Below are 20,565 nucleotides of genomic sequence, written 5' to 3' on the forward strand. Positions count from 1 at the left end.
TGACAAATTTTTTTGGGAGCTTTGTTTTTTAGAGTAATTTTTTTCCCCTGTTTTATTGAATATTTATTTCGCTGTTTTTCTGAGTAATTTTTTTTCCTGTTTTTTTCAACAACAAAAAATTTCCCCCTGTTTTTCTGAATAATTTTTTTTCCTGTTTTTCTTAGTAATTTTTTTCTGTTTTATAAAATAATTATTTTTCTGTTTTTCTGAATATTTTTTTAAGGTTTTTCCCTCAGAGAGTATAGAGCAAACTGCAATATGGTATACACATTCAGTCATTTGCGAGCCAGTAAGTAATCATGACCATCTTATTTAGTTTAATTAAGTTTTATTTTGATATGGGTTTAAGGCACTGGGAGATAGTCCTGTCTTTGAGTCAGCTAGATGGTATTATTATTAGTTTGACGACCTTACGCAGGCACCTGAAGACTTTGCATTTGTTCAGGAGGAAAGCCCATTCAGATCTGCTAGATGTAGCAATGTTTGTCCAGGATCAGTTGGATAGATATGGCATGCTCCATGGATACAAGATGATGCATTTGAAATGCATTCAGGCTGGCTATGTTGTGACTCAAGAGACGATCAGGATACTGATGAAAATACTGGATCCGCATGGTGTGCAACTGAGACGCAGGAATCGCCTTCGGCGCCGCTTATACCAGAATCCAGGCCCAAACTTTTTGTGGCATGTAGACTCTTATGATAAACTCAAACCGTACGGAATCTGCATTAATGGTGCAATAGATGGGTTTTCGCGAATGGTGATATGGCTACATGCTTACTCTACAAACAGTGATCCGAAGATAAACGCTGGATACTTTATTGATGAGGTGTCATCAAGGAAAGGAACTTGTGCCTGAATTCGTTCGGACCTCGGCACTGAGAACTGTTATATTGAACAAATGCAGATGTTCTTGAGGCACGACCATCTCGACAACTTTGCGCACAGATGCTATCTGTATGGATCAAGCAATCACAACCAAAGAATAGAGAACTGGTGGAGCTTTTTAAGGAGGCAACACGCACAGTTTTGGATGAACCTGTTCCAAGACCTAAAAGACTCGGATTCTTTTTCTGGTGACTTCCTTGATAAAAGTATCATTCAGTTCACATGTCTTGAAATAATAGAGGTAAGAACTGAAATAACTACTATTTTCCCCCTTATAGTGCACCTGCTTAAGAAAACGCAGTAAAAGGTAGTAAAATGCCAGTGTGAGTAGTTTGGGTGTGGTAGTCATATAATGTGCTTAAATAGTGAAAACATTTTCACTCTGTGTAGGCCATAGGATTCAAAACATTAAAGGAAGAGACCAGCACCATCAGCAATATACTATAGCCTATATTCAAATTACTTAAAAAGTGGGAAAATTAAATAAAATGTTCCTGTTAGCATTTAGATGTTTTTAATTGCATGATACAGTTTAACTAACCGTATCATGTAATTAAAAACATCAGCCTATATTGCAGATGTTGAGATGGAGCAGATTTGCAGTAAGTTACTGGCTAGTTTGCATCATGATGTGTACTGTACTGCAGAAAATATGTGAACCGATTTGTATCACTTTCCTTATTTATACTTATTTAGAAAGAACTACAGGAAGTTGTTCAGCTCTGGAACACTCACAGAATTCGCCCAAGCAGGAATGCTGTGTCTCCAGGTGGGCGTCCAGTGATCATGTATACCCTACCCCAACTTTTTGGTGCTAGAGAGTACCTGAAAATGGTATCCCAGCAAAAGATAGTAACCTGCAGAGAGGAATGCCTTCAGAGAGGACCGTATCCCTGCGATGATACAGTGTTTGACATTTGCTGCCTTGCCATGGCAGAAAATAATCTTCATCCACCCACGTCTCCAGAGGAAGCCATTGAGCTTTATATGTTCTTACGTGCTTACATCAGAGCTCGGATTGTATAAACGCAATCCGCCCTATTGGATCAAATGACAGGATGTAAGCCTCCAAATTGTACTTGTAAAGGGTAACAACTGTAAACAATGGTACATTTTATACTAATGAACATCTCCACTTAGTGCTTTTTGATATATTCTTTCTATTCATTATTGGGGAAATCGTTTCTGACAGGTAATAGTTCCATTAAAAAAAATTAAGACTTTGGTTTCATTATAAAAAGAACAGTCTACAAAAATGAAAATAAAAAAATATCAATAAAACACTATAATACAGTAACCTAGCTGCGTGTGTATGCTTAATGTCAAATGTAGCTCTTACAAACAGAATATCTATTAATACCGAAGTGAAATATGTCTCTTTTGATATTGTTAATTTGTGTATCATACCACTAAGGAAGTACCCTTTACCTTCTTGATTTTTATAACTCTCAGAGATTCCAGGTGTAATTTGTAGCACATGTAATACAGTTTGGTAACTGTATTGGATTTTCATGTAATCTATCAAAAACAGATCAAACATTCATATGTATTTGAATGCAGTGTCACCGTAATGTATGCATTTGTTAAAAAGCATTTGCCATTAAATTTTCAGCAAATGAAGCATATTGTGTGAATAACTTTTATTAGAGCAAGCATCATGACCTGAGTTTGCATACATTTGCTACTTGTACCTTTCACAATAAAAACACCAAAAGAAAACATGACCAATGTTCACACTGCAGTAGAAAAATAAACATGTCTCAGAGAGTATGATTCCTGAATGACATGACTCAACAAAAAAGGCACAATCTGCTTTAAAAAAAAAAAAAATCAGAAGTACCTTTTAATATAACAGATCCACATACACGCTGATATGAGGTAGTGTTTCAATTTGCATTATATAACAGTGAAAATATAACAGAGGTATTTTTTAATTCTCATCCTAGACTGATAACAAAAGTGTGTTATTGACTGCTGATAACAAAGTATCCAAAATAATAACTCAACAAACCTATGCTTGCTTGTCACACAGGCGCAGAGGTAGTCATATATTGCTGGCATTGGGTGGAATCACCACAACTCCAAAGCCATCACTTTCCAGGAATCAAACACAAAAATGTTATGTTTGTTGAGCCATTGGCATTGCATTGTTAAAAGGAGTACAAAACACTTTTTTTGGTCAATCAATAGTAAAAAAAAATAATAATACCTGCGGACTGACTAATAATATAAAATTTGTGAAAAAATTGTAAAATTAAACAAATTTGGAGGTTTCCACTCGATGCCAGCAATAGACTATTTACATGCTCTGATTACAAAAACTGTACAGTAAATCTGTGTATGTTACTGTTTCAGCACTAATCACAGAACTATTGAACTAAACAAATCTTTCCAAACATTCTCTATCCCACATTCAAAAATTCCAAACATGCATTGCTTATATGTCTGAGGGAGAGAAACATGTGAACACCACTCCTAAGCAATGTCCATTGCAAGAGAGTTGCTGGACAATATAGCCTCCATTTCAGCTCGTAGCTCAGGATAGCTGTTATAGGTGGATGGCAGCTCCACAGTTGGGCCACAAGTATGGGCATTCACTCACCGTGCTAACCCGTCCAACGAGGTGAAAATGACTTGAATTTGTTTAACACAAATAACATCAGACCCAGTCAGAAATCTCATCAACTTTCGGAGACCAATTTCATCCAAGGCCCTTATGTACTGTTGTAAAAATTGCAAACTTTGGTTCTCTGCTGCAGTATCTGGAGAAGCTGTTAACATCTTAATCACCTTCCGTGCTGTTGGTTTAATGTTGTCGTACAGCTTCTTCATATCCGGTACATTGGGGAAAAAACACCTGAGGGTTGGTCCTGCAACCTCTGCGATATTATCCAGTGCATATTTTGGTTGCTGAATGAGTTGCTTGTGGACGACCTGGATAAGCACAGCTCTCAGGTTATCTTTTGTTGGTATTTTTCTTACACCCATTCGATCCATAAGATCTAGAAGATCTTCCTCATCTTCACCGACAACAGCCTCTTGCAAAGCGGTGGACAAGAGGTCACGCTCAGACTGACTAAGATACAACATCAGGGAGTCAAACAGTAAATCAGATGAAACAGCATGTTCACCAAATACAAGTGCTGCTGTAAAAGCTTGTGCCAGCCGAAATGGGAAATACCCATGGTCCTCCAGTCCCTTGGCCAATATCCTACCAACAGACCTCCATTCCTCCTCTTGCCATTTTGGGGAGAGTGATGGCACCCTCACATCTGCACAATCTAGGAATTCTGTCCAGAAGGCAGCGTATACATCTCTAGACACGCCATCAGCATCTGCCCCCATTTCATCAATGAAGCTGTATTTCACAGAATAGGTCATCATTGCTTCATCCTTGAACTGGCCAATCAGTTAATCGAGCAGCGTTAGTCTGTGAAGTTTCACATTCACATGCAAAACTTCATAGGCAGGACTTGGTGGTCTAACAGAATCTGTAACAGCATTAGTAGGAGTTGAGGCATAGGCAAGGAGGCTCGTTTGTTCACCTTCTATTGCAAGGTTTGGCTCATGTATGAGTGTATCATCAAGATCACCGAGAAATGGACCACCTGCCAAAGGACCAAAACTGACAACTGATGTATTACACAAAGATGAAAAATCAATCTGAACAGCTGCAGTAGAGACAACAGCTGACACAGTGGCAGCACCCAGCTCATGATCTTCGACTATGTGTATTGGATTTTCACTGTCATCTTTTTTCTGTGTCTGCTGCTCCATCTCTTTCATTGTGTTTTTCTCTTGTCCAGATTCTATCGTGTTGTCATGTTGCTCATCTGTCAGTACTTCGGCTCCTTCCTCTGGGTCATCTTCACCAGTTATGGTCTTTGTGAACAAATAAAATCTTAATAGACCAAATTTGTGTATGGTCATAATAGTCGCGCACACTAACATCCTCATCAAATTGTGCTTCCTGAAAGTCCACTATGTCGTGACTGACCTCTTCCCACGTTCCCATTGTTGACTTCTCATTGGGGAAAAACAGTTTTTTAGCTTGTGACAGAATCTCAATCTTAGTGGCATTCTTGTTAATATCAACAACTCTGGTTCCTCCACCACTGCGTTTTCTGACTTGCCTGTTGTCATGTATCCATCCTAATTCTATTTTTCTGGTTGTCTTCCAGGCTCTCTTGTTATTTTTTAGACGCATATTTTGTGGTTGTACTGTATTCTCCCCCTCAAAACCTTGATCACATACTTTGTTGCTCATTGTGCCCATTTTTTTAGTAAGTTTTTTGAATAGGGAAAGTCTTCTTGTATCATCTTCACCTCTTCTTTGTTTTTCCATAGCGAATCGTCTTGTGGCAATCCTGTCACCATAGGCTGGAATGTAAGACGCCAACGTAGCATCATCCATTTCTCCAATTATTGAGCTGTCAATCTACAATGAAACCAAAAATATACACATTAGATGTGAAAATGTTCAACTATATTATAGCCAAGACTATTTGATTATGAGCAAGAAAACCAATCATCAGTTCCAAAAAGAGAGAAAACTGAGGCACCAAAAGGTGTTCCAATTAAAAATTACAAAATGGCCAGTTGATTAAAAATTGCCAACGCATTTCGGCCTTTCAGCTGACGAAGGCCTATCAAGGCCGAAACGCGTTGGCAATTTTCAGTCAACTGGCCATTTTGTTATAAAGGCATTTTACTTGGACCACCTTTGAGGGCCTCAGTTTTCTCTCTTTTTGGAAATGCTTTGCGGATCCCTCCAATGAACAGCACCAAAGAGACACTTGAAAATAAATAAATAAATAAATAAATAAATAAATAAATTCTAGCAGCAGTACTGCATGCTCTGATTTTTTTTGTATACAATCATCGGTGTCTAATGCAGATGATAACACTATAGACAGTACGAAACAATACAAAAACAGATTATGAAGATCGCAATAATGCAGTGTGCAGAATCTGCTGATACAACATCTGACATTTAAGTTTAGAGCTTTGTGTGCGCATGCGTGTGTGCGTGTGCGCGCGTGTTTGCGTGAATGCGTGAATGGTGGGGCCTGGGTGACGTGGTGACAGATGCATGCATCAGAGAGTGAGAGTATTTTGATTAAGCACAAAGCCAATCAGTCTGCATTCATGGAGGAATATTAGAAATAATTGATTATTTACAGTTGAAAGGTTGAAATAAAATTCTGACAATTTTAAGTTAAAAAAACAGCTCAACATGATTAATCGCTTCTCACAATAACTGTTTAAATAAAAAAATGATAACCTATCAATAGTTGCACCTGTAGTTACTTTTTAGCATGATAGTGAACATGTTTTAACTCTTCTTACTATGTAAATAATCTGCATGACCATGTCGACTGTGCATCTCTAAGTCATCAAACGTGATTCATTTGTTGCACATTCCTATACTGGAAAAATATGATGATGACCCATACTGATAGTCTTACTTTGATGGCACAGAACACTTCTTCGCCTATTGTATATTTGTTCAGATTTTTTTTTTTTTTTACATTTTAAAATGTAATATTTAATACCAATCCTGTAAAAAAAAAAAGAGGCAGTAAATAGTTTGTATATTTATTTGTATATTTGTATAGCAGTGATGTCAAGCTACATTGATGGAAGATACAATTGACAAATATAAATATTCAAACCCCTGGAGTCACATGTGGTCAGCTATGTATAGGTGTATAAAAAATGAATTGCAATTCAGTTAAATATTAAAATATACTTGAGACAAAATACTACATGTATTACATGGTACAAGGTACAAGTACCTTGCAGGAACAAATTTCCTGCGACTTACATGATCCTGCTGCATTTTCTGAACACGCGCCTCAGGAACACCTCTGTTGCGTAAAAATACCCACAGACCATCATCTTGTGGGAGGCCAGGGGTTGAGGATGCAGCCATTGCAGCTGGCACTACAAAAATAAATGAAAAGGCAAAATCTATATGAATAATCATTTGAAAGTCAACCTGATATTAAATATTTCAATATGCTCACTCAAATCGGGTTTGTGTTGTGTGTCCTTTTGTGATGAAAGCCTTCAAAGTTTATTCATGAACAATAATATAGCCTACTAATAGTACATTAGACTAAAGTCAACATGTCAGAGTGGGCTTTTAGCAGTATCCTTTTCATTGTTATAATTAATGATCAATTACAAAATAGTTCATCCAGATTAGGGCTTTGCAACATCCTTCCTCAACGTTACAAGCTTAAAACACGTGTCCCATGTTAAACAATATGTTACTATTCCGTACTGATGAGCTGATAATAAGAATAATTAACGTTACTGTATCTCGCTAAACTCATAAGCATAGTGTTAGCGTGTATTTAGCATATAATGTTACGTAGCCGACATACGGGTCGTTCAATCTATGGTACGGGAGCGTAATAGTGTATACTGTACTTGCAATCAAACGACGTTATGACGAATGGCTCGTTCCAATTTTGTCAAGTGAAGGATGAGCAATTCCAGCGGGAACCACGGCTAAATTACGCTGGGCATTGTACTGTTATCTTACTAAAATTATGCCGACCGATTTACATGTTCGTATACCTACATGCTACATAAAATCATGGCATACCTACCTCACACTAAAACATTAATAATAATGTGTGTTACTAATTACGGTACATGGCTACATGCCTTACCTTTACTGAGCCAGAAGGTACGTTGGACCGTCCTTCCACTTGGACGTCTGCGGGAAAGTGTCCGCTTCCGCATTAGCGAGTCTGCAGCAGGAGTTCATTCAGAGGTAAAAAAAAAAATTACTCCGAAAAACAGGAGTGGGTGATCTGTTTTTCGGAATAATTTTTTTTTCTGTTTTTCGGAATAATTTTTTTTTCTGTTTTTTGGAATAATTTTTTTCCTGTTTTTTTGAATAATGTTTTCTCCCCTGTTTTTCAGAGTAATTTTTTTTGTTTTTTGGAATAATTTTTTTTTATGATGGAAAAAAATATTCAGTAAAACAGAAAAAAATATTCAAAAAAACAAAACAAAAAATTACTCAAAAAAACAAAGCTCCCCCAAAAAAAATTAGTCAGAAAAACAGCAGTTTTTTTTTATTTTTCAAGTGAATGCAATACGCTTCCGTAAGAGGTAGACTAGCCAACATGTACTTGTACACCGTCAGTCACCGTGTTAATGCAGAAAGCTGGAACTTACTCTTGATTGATTGATTGATTGATTGATTGATTGATTTTATTGAACATACATAATAAACACACAAACAGAGAGACAGCAGAAAAGAAAATTTTAACATAAACGAAACATAAAATCAGTCAATAATAATCTGCATGTTCAAAAGGGAGTAGGAAGAAGTTGAAAACTTATCCTACCCCTTGGATTTAACTTCCTTCAACCTAATAGTGTATAGTAATGAATCTCAACAGATATCTCTATAACATTGTGGAAAAACAATTTATTATAATTACAGTAATTCAATGCTAGTATATAATATATCTTATTCTTCCCATTTTGATGATTATAGTTTACAAGCTAGTAAAAAGTCCAAATTCGCCCTCCAGAGGAGGCGGGAAATCCAGCAAAAAAATAAATAAAATAAAATAATAACACAGTAATAATAATAATAATAATAATAATAATAATAATAATAATAATAATAATAATAATAATAAATATAAAATCAAATGTTATATATATATATATATATATATATATATATATATATATATATATATATATATATATATATATATATATATATATATATATATATATATATATATATGTTAAAGAAAATGAGCCATATCACATTTAAACATGATAATTTACACATTTTGTGATCATTTTTGTTTTGAAGGGATACTTTACTTATTTAGCCATTTTTGGCAGTCAAACATTAATATTTTCTCTATAATTAATTTTATACTTTCATTATTTTTCACGTACAATTAGTACCTTTAAAAACACATTTTGAAACTTGCTGTCGAAAATGACATCACCAGGGCTCAGGTGACCAATCACAGCTCAACTTGTGAATGTCACCTGACCAAACCTAGAAAACGGATGAGCTGTGATTGGTTATCTGAGCCCTTGTGATGTCATTTTCAGTCGACAGCAAGTTGCAAAATGTGTTTTCAAAGGTACTAATTGTATGGGAAAAATAATGAAAGTATCAAATTAATTAGACAAAATACTAACTTTTTATTGCTATAATGGGCTAAATAAGTGAAGTATCACTTTAACAAGATATTTCCACGTTTTAACATAATTATTACACTAAAAAAGGACTTGAAAATTATCATGTAAAACGTGAAACTTATCGCATTGAAGCATTATGCGTTTGAGAGAGGAAACGGCGTCTGAAGAATGGGTAATACGGTTCATTTAAACAAGTTGATTAAGTTCTATTTAATGCTTGGGTTAAGACATGATGCGATTTTACAATTATTAAGCTAGTGATGGGATTTTTAGCTCTTTTAGGTGAGCCGGTTCATTTGGATCGGCTCAGTGAAAAGAGCTGGCTCTTTTTGGCTCTCAAACGGCTCTTTTAACTTTTAAATATTTATGACAAATTTACCATACATTTTGATAAATGACTTGGTGAACTAAATATTGCATTCTACTGACTGCAAATAGCAACAAATATCAAGCAAAGAAAAGTATTTTTTCTCATTTCATTAAACAAATTAATAGGCTCCATACAATAAACAAGAAGCAAAATTAAAACTTCAACCAACAACAATCAAAACTAGACTAAGTGCAATTTCTGGAGAAATTGCGTAGGACTGCTGAAAGCCGAATGCTAATAGCTGAATGCTAAGAGCTGAATGCTAATGAAGGAAATAGAAGGATACATTATGTGAAAATTACATAGTAATTAACTATTAATTACTAGTAATAGTAGTAATAGTAGAAACAGTAGTAGTATTACTAGTCATTATTTAGTACTTAAATGAGAAATACAAACCCATCCACCCATTCTCAGTTGGTAGTCAGCACTAGACACCTACCATAAATTACTAGGAGAGTAAAGTTGTAAAGTAAAGCTGAAGCTGCAGATCGCGATGTCGTTCCTCAACCCATGAGAGATAGGCTTTTATCATTTCTTTGTTTTGTTTTTTACAATTCTTTTTTATTCTCTTCCAATTGTAAATAAATAATAGCCTACTCTAAAAATACTGTTGCGAAAACCAAAGACAAAAACAATACACAAGAGTAGGAAAAACGGTACCTCACATTTTCATAGCCGAAACAACGAGTCAGCCACCAGGTTGTCCAAGCCCTTTTTATGCCTGATCACCAGGTTGCAGTCCTGGACCAACAGCGGCCAGCGCATTAGGGGCTCAACACACGGTAGGCGACAAGCGATAGTGAATTGCGTATTGCGTCGCCTCCCATGTCAAACTGCACGCACGGGCGGCGACGGAGGTACTTGTCGCCGCACACGGGAAGCGACAAGCAGTTGCGACGGAGGCAGCGACTGACGTCACCCTTTAGTGTGGCTTGTTGACAACAGATTTGATTGGCTATTAAATTGGAGGGAATCATTGTAAACGGACGTTCCACTACATAGTTCGAGGATGAAGGTTCACAATATATTACTGGAATTAACTGAACTATTGTTGCTAAGTGTCCTGTCCACGTCACGGAAATCAATGCGTGAAGTGTCATATAAAACTGATGGTAGGACACTGCTAAAAATTAGATCCTCCCATTTTGCCCTGTATCGCACATGTATGCCCCCAAGTTTTTTTCATTCATCTATTTGTAAGCAATGCCTGTAACTCCTCTTTCACATCTTTGGGTGCTGGTACTGAAAAAAAAAGGATTATCAGCAAACATCACCTAAAATCAGCACAAAAAGCATGCCATGTCAGTCTACTTGGCACTAAACACAACCGATCGTCCAATCAGATGACACCTTAAAGTCAGTGTTGCAAATTTAAAAAAAAGAAAAAAGAAAGAGATGAGCGATTGTGATACTTCTGCCACGAGCACACGGCACTTTTCTTGACCATCTGCTTTGAGCGTAACATCACTACTCCTATGTTGTAGTAATCAGGTGATGGGGTTTGCTAAATTGCGTGGGAATGCTGAAAGATGAATGCTAATAGCTGAATGCTAAGCCGAGTGCTAATAGCTGAATGCTAATGAAGGAAACAAAGAAACTGTGAAAATTACAAAGTAATTACCTATTAATTACTAGTAATAATTGTAGTAGTAGTAGTAGTAGTCGTAGTAGTAGTAGTAGTAGTCGTAAAAACAGTAGTAGTATTACTAGTAATTATTAAGTAGTAACTTGTAGTTAAATGATTGTGACATTTTATTTAATTGTAGTGAACAACAACAAATATAAAACCAAACAAAAGAATATTTTTTGAGTACAATACTGTATGTGTTCATGCAATCTACTACAAAGTTGAGCCAAACTGAAACTAAACTAATTAGATTGATATTTTAGTACCAGTATTGATCCAGTATCGATACTGTCGAGGTATCAATAATATCGATGACCTAACTTGTCGGGCTAAAAGTCATGGCTTATGGTGTAGTCATATTTAAAAGTGACATCTGATGCTGAACACTGAATGGACACTGGCAAAAAGGACTGTCTGCAACATGGCCTTGGCTGATTGCTAATACTCTGCTGCCACCTGCTGGCCGATTTTGAAACATGGAACCTAATAACTACCAATGGTTGAAGTCACCACTTTCTGTCAAACTGCTTGTCAAAGCTTTCTCTCTGCTCTTGTGTTAAAAAACAACAACAACAACAACATGTACACGTTTGGGAGTGAAATGCAAAGTATTCAACGTTTTTGGGTTTGAATGTGAATTGCTCATTTAAAACTTTAAAAACTCAGAAATGGTCAAACAAAAACACTATTGTGAAGATATTTTGTGTCAAATTATTACAAAGCGCAACTATAAAGAATTTTACAATGACTACCATATGAAATCAAAGTTGTGCTAAAATGTTTCCCAACGAGGGATCGAACCATGATCTCCCGCGGGCCAACCCATTGCTTTAACCATTCAGCTATCATGGACATTTAGATGACTATGACAATACATAGTATTGTATTTAGTAAGTTGGTTTAAATATCGCTTAGCATAAATTCACTTCAATGAAATTATAGAATGCATTATGCAATATGGATTAATTTTGAAGAAATAGTTTGTCAAATGACATTTAACGAAATAGATGTTAACTTGTTGTATTATGACGAAAATGAAGAGAGAGAGAGAAAAAAAAACATTGCTCCATCCAGAGTTTGAATCGGCAAACCATTCATAGGGCTGTCTTTGCTATGCACCTGGCTGAAGAACTTAACCCCGTGAGCCAACCGGACCTGTGAGCATCAGAGCGAATTGGCGTATTTGTATTTTAAAGTGTCACCTGATGAAGGCCAGCACTGATTTGGGACACATGTGTTTGATCATGTCAGTATAACGCATTTCCTGGTATGATCAGGTCAAATCATGGTCAGTTGGTATACTTAATATCCGTTTATGTAATTGCCACTGACATGTGCAATGTACAGTCGGCGTTTCAGCATTCCCACAATAATAAGTAAGATGAAAGAATCTCAATAATAGATGTGGGAATGCTTTCAGCATAAAAAAAAAAAAAAAAAAAAGATATATACAGCAATAACATGTAACAGCAGCAGGAACCAGTGCTCAACATATTCTCTGTAGTGGAAATATGAAATTATGAGATTTGAACAACACTTTGTACTATGTCAGTGGTTCTCAACCCTGGTCCTTGGGGATCCCTATCCAGCCTGTTTTCCATGTCTCCCTCAGCCAACACTGGTGAGGATTGTAATCAGGCTTCTCCAGAGCTTGCTAATTAGCTGATCATTTGAATCACCTGTGTTGGCTGAGGACCGGGGTTGAGAACCACGGCTCTGTTACCACTATAATGTTACTTGTTGTGTCTTTGCACCAAGCTCATTTTAGTTAAAGCAACACTAAGGAACTTTCAGTTTACGTTGGTTATGGTGGCGCCATATGAACAAAAGCGAAAATGTTATGCCTAAAGAAAGACCTAAATTTCCCATGAGGACAAGCGCATTGCATCATTTTTTAGATTATGCCAGGAAGTAAAAGCCTGGCCAATGTTGTCTCCTCAGAAAAAAGGTTTCAGTTATTTTGCAGCTTCTATCAGGAAAGCAGTAATCGCGCGCCGGTATTCAAATTGACTTCCATTTTTGTAACAAATGGGGAAGTGAAGCAGTCAGCACATTTGTAGTTTCTTGTTTGGCAGTGTTGTGCCAGAAAATTTGATCGACCCCTTCAGGCCATGGCAAAGCTACCATCCGACTTGATTTAAGTCGGTTTAATCAGAAGAGTTATGAAAATATTTTAGGAACGTTGAAAAGTTCTTAAGTGCTACTTTAACAATGTTAGGAATCGGGTGTGGATCCCAGAAAACGAGGACAACAGAGCAGTGTACAAAAATTGAATGTTGTTAAAAGAACACAAAATCCAAACATAAATAGCTCGCACAGCAAGGAGAGAAAAAACGGTAACACAAAACGCACACGCCAACGCGGAAATAACTCTAACAAAAAGTGCTTGCACCAAAATGGCAAGGAGACGAACTGAACATGTTTACACAAAAAGCGTCACAAGGCCGAACATCAAAAATCACGAGACAATAAAATTACAAGGCGAGGCAAGAATCGAGGTCGAGGAACAGTCGAGGCTAGGCTTGGGCATTGGTGGCTGGCAAGTGAATAGTCCGACAACTGCTACCTGTTTCAACTGCCTCTTAAATAAGCTGACTGATTGTATCAATGAAAACAGCGTCTTGGGTTGCGTTGGCGCCCCTCGTGGTGAACTGGCTGTAAGACATCAACAAACAACTGAGAGCGCAGCCTAACAGCTCAGAACATGAAATACGAATACAATGAAATAGCTAAAACAAACGTTCAAAAAAACATTTTCATTATTTAAATAAAATAAAAACAAAAATATTTAAAAAACAAACAAACTATAACTTAAACTACATTTTATGTTTACAAACTAACTTAAACTATAATTACAGTATAGCGAAAATGCCCTTCGCTTTCATCTTTGATAATTAATATAATACACGAGCAGTGTTACAAAAGTCAAAAGTTGCAGTAATACAGTGCTTCTCAAATAGTGGGGCGGGTCCCCCCAGGGGGGCGCGAGGCTCCATCAAGGGGGGCGCGTTTGACCTCGGGGAACATCCTTTTTTATTTTTTTATTTTTATTTTACTGTCCTAGAATAAAGTGCAATTGCACCTCCACTACATTAGGGGGCAGTGGCGCTCTCATTATTGGCAGTGTGCGCAGGGAGCATTCGCTCGGTGGTGTAGGGGGTTTTGTTTGCACTGTGTGCGCTTTGCACACAGCAAAAAAAAAAAAAAAAAAAAATCAGCACAAATTATTTTATATTTTTGTTTTGCAGGTTAAAGTTTTTTAAAGTTTTTTTTTTTAATATTGTGCTCCTGAGTTAATGTTGGTGATCAGTTTGAATTTATTATTTATTGATTTTATGTAATTTTATTTTTCCGTATCATATGGTTTGACATGGTCAGTCAAAAAGATGTTTATAGTTTAATGAAGGATTTAATTTTATTTTTTAATTTCAGATGCACTTTAAATATTTTCTGTTACAGTTAATAAAGCTAACGTATAAGAGAATAAAAAAAGAAGTAATATGGACCAATTTACAACAAAGAATAGCTTTATTAACTGTAACCGAAAATATTAATACGGATACAGTGTGGGGGGGCTCAAGATGTTGTCTTCTTACTGAGGGGGGCATGACAGAAAATAATTGAGAAGCACTGTACATTCATCTTTGATAATTAATATAATACATGAGCAGTTTTGGGGTAATGCGTTACAAAATTAATATATTACATTTTGGCAGTAACGAGGTAAGATAACGAGTTACTCAATTTATTTTTGTAATATTATTGCATTTACTAACTCCCGTAACACGTTATAACATCATAGCCACAAGTAAAAAGAAAAAGCAATCATTTTGTATCACTTACAAGTTTTATATACAGTATATATATATATATATATATATATATATGTGTGTGTGTGTGTGTCCGTGCCCTTATCACTCTCATATTGCCAGAGTAGGGAGGCAGGAGGATGTAGAAATGTTTAGTGGAAATGAGGCGACGTATGGAGAGTTGGAGGATCTACTTATAGTGACGTCACGTCATTGCCGTGCATCACAAATGAAGCTCCTACAGGACTGAATTTACATTGCCACAAATGTCAACTTAATAGTAAGTAAGCTTTATTTGTACAGCGCTTTTCACAGACACAAAGTGCTTTACAGTTAAAAAAAAACGCCCACATATTCAAACACCTGTGGTCGGCTGCTGCCACACAGCGGCACTGTCAGGTCCACTGGGAGTGTCTTGCTCAAGGTCACTTGGACATGGTCCCCAAGGGTGAGGATTAAACCCACAACTTCACAAATGGGAGATGACCACTTTACCACTGAGCCTAATACTTCATGTTTCAAATTAGTTATCAATTCTACTTCATCTCTCTCATCTCTTTAGACCAATGGTTAAGTTTACATTAAATACATTGTGTTACTGTTAAGGTAAAGAGGAACATGAGAATTGGCAATATAAACTCATCTTTCCTTTGTGTATAAATGTATTTGAATATTTTGGTAAAATTGTGAGAAAGCATTCCCACATAGGTTATTGAGATTCTTTATTGTGGGAATGCCTACATTGTTAGGGGTTCCGGTGGAACCGGAAGGCGGATCCCAAAAATGTAGAATACAGAGAGACAATTGAACAATTTATTTGACAAGAACAGGAACAAAAAGCGCTGGATGAAGCCAGGAGAAAAACAGTTAACAGAAGACGCTTGCAAAAGTTGCAAGGTGAGGAAGTAACAAAAATACACCCGAGGGCTATAAAACCACGCTCCACGAATAAACAAAACCAAAACACAAAACACGCTGTACAAAACGGAAAACTAAAGGCGACGTAGAAAACACGTGAATAACAAACTCTCAAGCGTGAAACTGAGGAAACAAAAAACAACGGAGCAGAAACGGCTCAACGCGAGGATAACAAACACTCAAGCATAAAAGCTCAGGACACAACCAAAAACTATGAATCAAAAGGACTCACGAGACTAATCGGAAACAAGAGACGAGGATATAGAAACAAACGAATTCACACGAGGTCAGAATAATGTACTAGGCGAAGACGTAGCAAGGTCAATACTGCGACGAGGAGTGTCAGCAGTCACAGTCCTGAAGAAGGCTTGATTGAGGATGGGAAACAGGTGCGGCGCAGGACGACACGCCCCATCCCTCAATCAGAGGCTAATAGAAAAAACAAAAACACACAGCCCAGGAGCACAATCACAACACACATGTTGTTTCTAAACTTTATTATTATAGTTATTATTGTGGGAATGCTAAAAGCATTCTGTGGATTTCTCAGAAAGGGGGAAAAAAATTCAGTAATTTTATTTCAGTAAATCATTTATAGTTATCAAACTATCAGTGTATATGTGTGTACTTTTCTCGTGAATAGAGCTCAGAAAAAGATCGGCTGATTATAGTTTATAGAATATTTTTAAGATTTATTTTCATTTAACTGTGCACCTATAGTCAGAGCTTTAATTTAAGAATGGTTACACAGCATTTATATTTTATTTGAACAACTGAGCATTTTCATGAACCAGGTGAAGAAACCTGTTTATTATTTATTTATTTGATTTAGCCCATATTCACTGAAATATCCAGTTTCAATAAAACTATTTGTGACATGTTATATTTAGCTTTGACTCAAAATCTCAAAAATTTCTGTGTGTTTGTCGTTGTTTTGAATGCCACATGATCGCGCGCGGTCACGCGAGACACGGCGGGAAGTGTGGATTGGCCAAAAAATTGACGCGTCCGGAGCACGCAGTCAAGACGCACCGCACCGCACACGCAACCGGTGTAAACCCGGGGCAAGTAGGGGTACCACATCCGTAACCTCATGTGGTACTTGCACCTTGCAATGCATGAATCAAGGAGATCTACTCCTCCCATGAAGGTGTTGTACTCTTTCACAATGTGTGGTCTCCTGACCTCCAAAAATGTCTTGTCCGCTTTGCTCCAGCGTCGAGCATTATCTTGAGGCTCAACTGCATGATGAGGTCAGGGTAACAGATTTGTTGTCATACCACTTGACAATGACCAGCCTTTCTTCTTTTTCTTTTTCTTCTTTTTCCACCCTGGCATCAATAGATCCTCTGCATCTCTTGGCATGACTATTATCTTCAAGCTGACACCCAGCCAAGCGATTGCCACGCAGAGTTCCCACAAAGTAGATTTTTTGCTGAAGAAGTTTGAGTACCAGTGGTGCTGAAGAAAAAAGATTGTCAGCAAACACTTTGTAGTTTTGGTCTGATGGGAGAGTTTCACACAGCTTGACCACAACATCACCTCCCATGCCAAGTAAAGATGTTTTCCCAGTGCAGAATACACAAATAATTAGATATTTCCTTTCATAGGATAAGCATAGGATAATAAAACTGTTGGCATTAAATTAGCATACCAAAAAATGCTTCACTTCATTATTATTTTGTGTTTCTATTTGTTCAGTACACTTTTAATTGACAAGCAGAACATACTTCAACTGAATAATACCAGATTCCACTAAATAGATTGGGCAGATTATTACCATTTTTGCTACTGTGACAAACATGTCACATCAACTTTTCATTCGTATTTTAAGGCTTCTAACCCAATGTGACATGTATGTCACAGTGATATTTCATTACCTTGTTTAATATTAGTTTCTTCAATAAATATGGTGAGACCAGGTTGGGTGTACCATAGGACATGTTAACAAAGTTTTGGAACTGTCAAATGAGTTTGAAATGACCTGTAGCATCAAATAACAGGTATTTGATGTTGTCTGCTTCTATGAAGTTTTAACACACCAGCAATACCACCATATTGGAGTAGTCAGTTCCTGTCAGAGTCACATGACTATCACATAGTCTTCATTCCAGGATGTTGTGTATGCGTCAGGGTTTTAATGAAATAAAGTCAGACATAGCGTTTTAAAACAAAGAGACTGGGGGCTTCAAAGTGTTTGTTACACTGGCATCACCGTGGGTTCTTATAAATTTTGAGTGTCTAAGTCAGGGGTGGCGAGATCCGGTCCTCGAGGGCCGCAGTCCTGCTGGTTTTGGATATTTCCCTTCTTCAACACAGCTGATTCATGATCAGCTCATCAGCAAGCTCTGCAGAAACCTGATAATGAGCCTGTTAATTGGAATCAGCTGCACTTCGAGTAGGGAAATCTGCAAAACCTGCAGGACACCGGCCCTCGAGGACCGCAGTTTGCCACCCCTGGTCTAAGTCATGTTGTAGATGGTAGCACATCTGTTTCACTGCAAAATGGTTCAATGTATTACTCCAGTTTGAATTAATCTTGTGGAAAAAAAAAAAAAAAAAAAAAAGTTTCAGAATGTACAACACAAGTGCACAGACGTTCAAGGCAAAAGTGGTGGCGCACCAAAACCGGTTTAAGCCAGCCCGATGGGAGCTTGGAGATGACTGGAGGACGGTGGCCATCAGAAGAATACAGCCCTTGCAAAAATATATCGGTTTACACTCTTCCCGCCCCTGTCCTCCAAAGTGATCGAAGGAGGTTCTTACATCTTCAAACATTTTGGAGTGGGCGCAGACGACACCCTCCTGATAAGCCGGCCAAGAACTTTAATTTTCAAAGGTCCACAGGTATGATAAGATTAACATTTTGCAGCGAAATATGTTTTGCAAATGCAGTAATTGAAATTCACTTTGACCTACTCAAAGAACATTTCACATATCTGCAACCACGTTTTGCCTGACAAATTTTAGCACATTTGCAAATATGCTATATGGCAGAGTTCCCCATTTCTGGTCCTCTGTCTGGAGTACTGCAGGTTTTTGATGTTTCTACCCACTAGTACACCTGATTCATATAATCGGACTCATCAGCATGCCTGACAATGATCCTGATCGTTAGTATCAGGTGTGTTGGTAGGTGGAAACATCTAAAACCTGCAGGACTCTGTACCTTGAGTACCTGAATTGATTAACCCTGCTAGACACTTTGTTAAGAACTACGATGCAGCTGAAGATAATTTCAAAGTTAATTTTATGGATAATCAATTGAATCGGTTGAATTGGTTATCCTTAAGTTTTATACTCTTATTTGACCGATGCGGCCCACTTGGTAATGTCGTTTCCTCCATGCGGCCCCTGAGCTAATATCAGTTTGACACCTCTGGTCTCATTTATCTGACTGGGCACATGACCAGTCAAAAAGGCATCGAGGATATCTCAAACTGGAGTTGCAGACATCTGTAACTCGCACAATTTTAGTCTGAAATGATTCTATATACTTCTCAGTCAAAGTAATGCAGTAGAAATTCCAACTACCGGTACTTAAAAGGTAATTATGATTTGTCAAGCACCATTGACACTTTTAAGATTCCTCTTCTTACTCTGCACAAGTCAATGTAGCTGATGACTTGGCAAACAGGGCAAGAGACATCTTCCCAAAATCACATTTCCTCACCATTCAACAAGTGGCACAAGAGTGCTCAATTGATGGACTGATTACCACAGAGGGATACCTCAGCGACGTAAGGTGCACAGGTGCACATTCACACATGCAAACTCAACTAAGTTGGTCATTTGCATATGTATTAGGCAGAACCCATTCAAATGGTCCAGGGCGAGTGTGTTCCAATGCGCCGGATAATTTTGAAACAAGTATGTTATCTCAATTCATTCTGCTCAACTTTATATAGCCACAAACTAACATGCTTTCTATTGCAGAACAAGTACACTGTGAAACTTACCTTTTGGAGGGAGGTCAATTGTTTTAACTTGACTGTAGGTTGCCACTACAGAGTGAGCCATTTAAAAAGGCAAAACAAATGACTTCGGGTTTGCCTTAAACTCAACAAATTACTCCCAAATCCAAGTAAATTAAACAATTCCAGTATATTGGTTGGCTTGAAATTCATGCAAATGAACTTTTTTAAAACAGGGCTGTAAGACAACAGAAGAGGTGACGATGTTTGGGTTTGACAACAATCAGAATTTTGTCAATATCCTGGACTCCAAAGGTGACCAGCACCATGTCCCCAAGGAAATTTGGGATCGGTGTTTCCCCGACGAGCCTGACATCCCTGAAGAGGGGCTGAAAATGGAACTGGCCCAATCCAAAGGCGAAATAGTTGCATTGAAGAGAACCTCCCCTTTTTTTTTGCTTTAACATCTGTAGTATTCATTTTGGATATTTTCCCTTGTTGGGGGGCAGGATGCTCAGTGCCATGTTTTGATGCCGAAAATCACGTGACCACTGCAAACGAGGCCTCGGACGTCACAAACGTGTCAGCGACTTCAGGCTGTTTCACGGGAAAGATGAACTCGGTGTTTGACAAACCTACCTGCATTAATTAAAGCCCCAATTACTTGATATAAAAATTAGGAAAGGTAATGATCATTGGGCTCAAATATTTTCTCCATTCTAGGATTGTGGAAATACGTATCCCATATAATAAAAACAATATCCCTGTTCACAACACCGCACTTACACATTATATTCTGTCGAGTAAATTTGACTCTATTTACAGTGCAACCAAATAGA

The 20,565-nt window shown here is 37.4% G+C and overlaps 1 long non-coding RNA gene across 1 annotated transcript; it reads right to left on the reverse strand.

The window, feature by feature from the left end:
* Positions 1–2,512: 2,512 nt before the first annotated feature.
* On the reverse strand, positions 2,513–8,430 carry LOC144031741 (uncharacterized). The gene is made up of 3 exons (XR_013287598.1): positions 7,573–8,430; positions 6,717–6,835; positions 2,513–5,327 (listed from the first exon to the last, which is right to left on the reverse strand). It is a non-coding gene; the product is annotated as an uncharacterized LOC144031741 (long non-coding RNA).
* Between the last annotated feature and the right edge of the window lie 12,135 nt (positions 8,431–20,565).

Source organism: Festucalex cinctus, chromosome 12 (genome assembly GCF_051991245.1).
Source record: "Festucalex cinctus isolate MCC-2025b chromosome 12, RoL_Fcin_1.0, whole genome shotgun sequence".
Classification (NCBI taxonomy): domain Eukaryota; kingdom Metazoa; phylum Chordata; class Actinopteri; order Syngnathiformes; family Syngnathidae; genus Festucalex; species Festucalex cinctus.